Genomic DNA, 6,240 nt, shown 5'->3' with positions numbered 1-6,240 from the left:
GATTCTTCCAATCCATGAGCGTGGGATGTATTTCCATTTGTTTTTGTCATCTTTGATTTCTTTCAGCAGTGTTTTGTAGTTCTTCTTCTAGAGATCTTTCACCTCCTTCTCAAAGGAAATGAAATCACAATACTGCCATGTCCATTGCAGCATTATTCACAATAGCCAAGATATAGAAACAACCTAAGTTGATTTTCTTTATCCATTTTCACCTACACACACACACACACACACACACACACACACACACACAGGAATATTATTCAGCCTTAAAAAAGGAGATCCCGCCATTTGCCACATCATGGATAAACCTGGAGTACATTATACTAGGTGAAGTAAGCCAGACACAGAAATAAAAATATTGCATGAACTCACTTACATGTAGAATCTTAAAAAAGGTCAAATACATATAGAGAGAATACAACAGTGGTTACCAGGGGGAGGGTTGGGGGAAGGGGAGGAAATGGGGAAATGTAGGAGAAAGATTTTAAAGTAGCAGTTACGTAGGATGAACAAGTCTAGAGACCTAAGGTACAACATGAGGACTAGAGTTAATAAAATTGTATATATTAAGGATTTTTATTAAATAAGTAGATTTTTAGCTGCTCCTGTCACAAAAAAGTAATTGTGTGAAGTGATAATGTTAATTTGCTTCACTATAATAACCATCTTATTATCTATATGTATCCCACAACATCATGTTGTAAACCTCAAATATATACAACAAAACTTATTTAAAAATATTCTATCTGAAGAAGGTGGGATTCACAATAGTGGTGAGTTAGCATATTTCATTGATTCTAAGATATACTTTTTAAAAAAAGTTTCATGTCTCTGAAATCAGAATGCTTCTGACAGTCAGTGATGACAGTTGACCATTTGATAATTTTGTGATCCGGTTGTCATTGCCTGTGCATGAAATCCCCTTAAAAGATCAAGAAAGCATCTTCATTGAAAGGGTGCAGATGGGGTCTCAGCAGCTTGGAAGGAAATCTTGGAACCAACAGTGAAACAGTCTTTCAATAAATGATGTACCACCAAACGATAGCATAGGGTGCAGATCCAGCAACACAGACAACGCTAATGCAAAAAAGGATTCAGAAGAGTTCTATGCTAAATATAAAGAACTTCTAGAAATAAATTCACTGATTTATTTTGCTTATGTGGACTAACACATTTTAAAAATGCATGCGCAGAAGAGATAAACAGTTCAGTAAATATAAATGAGATATTTCAATAAAAACAAAACAAAAATTCCAAATTATAAGAAAAAATAATCTAACTATTGACCCAGTTACACTACTCTAGGGAATTTAATCTCAAGAAATTGTTTAAAAGAAGAAAAATTCTCTATGTACAAAGAAATTTGATCACAGCAATATAATTTATAAAAGCAAAAAACCTGGTAACAACTTCAGTATTCAACAATGATAAGAGCTACTAATATTTGTTGAAACTTTAATATATTCCTGGTCCTCTATATACAGTATGTCATTTGATAATCATCATGGCTACATGAGATAGATAGTGATAGAGTTTGGCTCTATGTTCCCTCCCAAATCTCATCTTGAATTACAATCCCCATAATCCCCATAAGCCAAGGGCAAAGCCTGGTGGGAGGTGATTGGATCATGGGGGCGGTTTCCCCCATGCTGTTCTCATGGTAGTGAGTGAGTTCCCATGAGATCTGATGGTTTTATGTGTCTGACAGTTCCTCCTTCACACACTTGCTCCACCTGCCGCCATGTAAAACATGCCTGTTCCCCTTTCACCATAATTGTGAGTTTCCTGAGGCTTCCCCAGCCGTGCAGAACTGTGAGTCAGCTAAGCATCTTTTCTTTATAAATTATCCAGTCTTGCAGTTCTTTATAGCCATGTTAGAATGGACTAATACAGATACTAATCTTATCCCCATTTTATTTTTAGTTTTTTGAGATGAAGTCTCGCTCTGTTGCCCAGGCTGGAGTGCAGTGGCATGATCTCAGCTCACTGCAACCTCTGCCTCCTGAGTTCAAGTGATTCTCGTGCCTCAGCCTCCCGAGTAGCTGGGATTACAGACGTGTGCCACCACACCTGGCTAATTTTTATATTTTCAGTAGAGACAGGGTTCTACCATGTTGGCCAGGCTGGTCTCGAACATCTGACCTCAGGTGATCCTGTCGCCTCAGCCTCCCAAAGTGCTGGGATAACAGGCGTGAACCACTGCACCCAGCCCTTATCCCCATTTTATATACAAGGCACAGATACATTATAACTTGCTCAAGGTCACAGAGGTAATAAGTAGGTGGTAGAATCAGGACTTAAACTGATATGGGTTTATATAGATCCAGACTTGTGCTATGCAACTGATAGAAAACACAGTATGTTGCAATAATAAATATGCTGCCCAATTCTGAGCAGAAAAAAGGGAGAATATATTTGTATATATGCTATAATCACAATTATGTAAAATACGTGTATGAAAGGTTCAAAACTTAAGAAGTCTACAAAATATCTAGAGACACATTGCTGCAGAACATGAATGCCCAAGCTTGGTATCTGGGGATGAGTGGATCTAGTGACTGAACCTTTTCTGGGTTGTGGGACTGGTATTAGTCAGCTCAGGCTGCCATAATAAAATGCCACAGGCTGGGTGGCTCAAACGAAGGAAATCTTTCTCAAATTCTGGAGGCTGGAAGTCCAAGATCAAGGTGCCAGCAATTAAGTTCCTGGTAACAGTCTTCTTTCTGGCTTGCAGACAGTCACCTTCTCACTATGTCCTTAAAGGGGTGGTGGAGAGAGAGACAGAAAGAGAGAGAGAGAGAGAGAGAGAGAGAGACAGAGAGAGAGAGACAGAGAGAGCACTCTGGTGTCTCTTCTTCTTCTAAGGGCACCAGTCCTATTGGATTAGGCCTCACCCTCATTTAACCCTAGTTACCTCCCTAAGGGCCCTGTCTCCAAATACAGTCGCATCAGAGGTTAATATTTAGACATATGAATTTTGGGGAAACACAGTTCTGCCCATAATAGGAACTCTTTGAGAATGAGATGACAGCTCTATACACTCTCCCTAGGAGACTGCAAGCACCACTTCCCACAACTCTGCACACAATTTCAGAAAGTTCATGGACCTCAGGTTGAGAAGCACTGTTCCAGGCCACCTTTCTGTTTTCACAGATGGAGAAATGGAGGTTCTGTAAGGGGAAGTGCTTTTCAGCAGGTTAGGAGAGAGCCTTTTGATTCCTCGTCTAGCGCTTGTCCTACCTTACTCTACCATCTGTTGTGCCCGTACAGAACTGTACAATACCAAGAGACAACCATCCTGGGTGACCCCAGGTCCTGTGGATGGAGTAAAGGCAACAGCTGCTTCTTCACCCAAGATACTCTCATGGGCTAATCTGGCTCTAGTTGTAACTGACAGCAAATGGGATAGATTGTAGCGCTTAGAACTAGTCAAGAGGTTGGGAAGAAGCTGCACCAACTTCGATATCAATCCACATGAGGCCTGCGTATGAGGAGATAGAGTGGCTTCTGCCCTGCTGAAGGACAAAATGGAGACTGAGGAGGTGCAGCCTTGAACTATCTGGTGGCCTCAACATGGCACTGCCCCTCCAGCTCTTAGATTCCTCACTCGCATACTGACCATGAGTTGGCCTGTTAAATTTCTCCAAGAGTTCTTCTAGTTCCAATATTCTGTACTTCTATGATCTTAGAGCAAGAACTATGGAGAAAAAAAATCAGTTGAGGTGTTTGGGTCCTAGAATTATTTGCAAAATAATTTTCCCCTCAAATTTCTTCTAATGGTATGATAGAATTAGCAATAAAGAAAATGTAGTTTAAAGGGATGAAAAAGACTGGGTGTGCTGCCTCACAGCTGGAATTCCAGCACTTTGGAAGGCTGAGGCAGGAGGATGGCTTGAGCCCAGGAGTTCGAGACTGGAGTGAGCTATGAGCATGCCACTGCACTCCAGCCTGGGTGAGACGGTGGGACCCTGTCTCAAAAAAAAAAAAAAAAAAAAAAAAAAAATGTAGTTGGAAAAGATGAAAAATCCCTAATGAGAATCTGAGAAGACTCTTTACTTAAGTAGTAAAGTAAAGTTTCAACATAAGTGGTTCCTTGATTTCTGCTTCTCACTCAACCTTAAGTAAGTCCTTACAGTTGCTGGACTTGTAAATAATGGAATCAGGGAATGGAGTGGTACTTATCATGGAAATTGCTATTTATCTCTAGGCAGAGGGGTGGCTCCCAGATAACCAGTAATAGTTTTTTCATTTTTTTTTTTTTTTTTGGAGACAGGGTCTCACTTTGTCATCCAGTCTGGAGTGCAGTGGTGAGTGGTGATCTTGGCTCACTGCCAGGCTCTACCTTCCAGGCTCAAGCGATCCTTCCATCTCAGCCCCACAAGTGGCTGGGACTACAGGCATGTGCCACCACACCTGTCTAATTTTTTGTATTTTTCCTAGAGACAGGGTTTTACCATGTTGAACAGGCTGGTCTTGAACTCCTGAGCTCAAGAGATCTGCCCCCCTTGGCCTCCCAGACAGGCATGAGCCACTGAGCCTGGCTCCAGGGAATAATTTTTATTTCATTTCATGAATTGATGAAATAAATAATCACAGCATTCTTCCTACTTGACCCTATTGATGCCATAAACCAGTATGGAGCCTTCACTCAAGCCACCCTGGGGGAGTACAAGGCTAGAAACAAAAGCCGGGGAAACTCATCCTGGGATGGAGGTTGACTTTTTAGGAAAGTGCCTCTGGCTTTATTCACAACAAACAATAAGGCCCCAAAGGGCTGTGCACTCCAGCCTGCTATCTCTCTGTCTGTCAGGGCCCTGTGCTTTGTCTAGCACATCAGTGGTCTTAGTTGGGCCTGAGGAGAAGAAACAGGAAGAAAAGAGTTGCTGGGGAAAGCAGCTGGCAAGGTTGGCGTTAAGATGGAAGTGCCAAACAGGCAAAGGAGCCCATCAGAAGGATTGCCAACGCTGCTTCCACTTTAATTTGGCACAAATGGCCCTTTAAATCCCAGCAGCTAACAGAGAAGAGGAGAAGCTCAAAAGGCATGAAATCACTAGCTGCCTCCACTTGCATCCCAACAAACGGCTTAAAACGGCACTGCCCTCACCTGGACAAATTAATGTATTACATTGAAGGCACATGTGTTTAGATTTTGTTTTTTTGGTCTTTTGCTCCAGTTCGTGGTCCTCCACCTCTGAGAATAGGTGGATGGGGAGGTGACAAATCTCCCCTGAGAAATTGTACCAAGTGCATGAGATTCCAGCACAAAGTCACAAATTGTGAATGAAAACTTGCCACCCAAATATAAAATATTTACCAAAACATCGAAATTAATATCACAATTATGTAAGCATCATTCCTATGATGTTTAGTGAAATCTATGAGAATTTGAAAATAAAACTATTATTATCAATAAATGGATATTGCTACTCTCAAAGAGATCTGCTATAAATAGAGAAAATAATTTGGTTATCCTTCTGGTTATAAAATACTTAACTGTTTAATGCAATGTTACTTCTCTTAGCACTATTTTTTCTCCGCTTATGGTGGTAGGCAACGCACAGAAAGAAAACATCACAATCTATGTGCATAGTTTAATAAATAATTATCAAGTGCACCCGTTTGGGAACTCCACTAGGCAGTCGCCCAGTAGTGACTCTGTGTGGTGGCTCTGACCCTACATTTCCCTTCTGTGCTGCCCTAGCAAAGGTTCTCCGCAAGGACTCCCCTCTGCAGCAAACTTTTGTCTGAGCATCCAGGTATTTCCATACATCTTCTGAAATCTAGGCGGAGGTTCCCAAACCTCAATTCTTGACTTCTGTGCAATCACAGGCTCAATACCTCAGGGAAGCTGCCAAGGCTTGGGGCTTCTACCTTCTGAAGCCACAACCCGAGCTCTACATAGGCCCCTTTCAGCCATGGCTGGAGGGCTGGGCACCAGGTTCCTAGGCTGCACACTGCATGGGGACCCTGGGCCCAGCCCACAAAACCACTTTTTCCTCCTGGGCCTCTGGGCCTGTGATGGGAGAGGCTGCCTTGAAGTTCTCTGACATGGCCTGGAGACATTTTCCCCAGGGTCTTGGGGATCAACATTAGTCTCCTTGCTCTTTATGCAAATTTCTGCAGCTGGCTTGAATTTCTCCTAAAAAAAAATGGGTTTTTCTTTTCTACCTTATTGTCAGACTGCAAAGCTTCTGAACTTTTATGCTGTTTCCCTTTTATTTATTTATTTATTATTCT

Source organism: Papio anubis, chromosome X (genome assembly GCF_008728515.1).
Source record: "Papio anubis isolate 15944 chromosome X, Panubis1.0, whole genome shotgun sequence".
Classification (NCBI taxonomy): domain Eukaryota; kingdom Metazoa; phylum Chordata; class Mammalia; order Primates; family Cercopithecidae; genus Papio; species Papio anubis.
The sequence above is the reverse complement of the archived record's forward strand: the minus strand, read 5'-3'. Positions refer to the sequence as shown.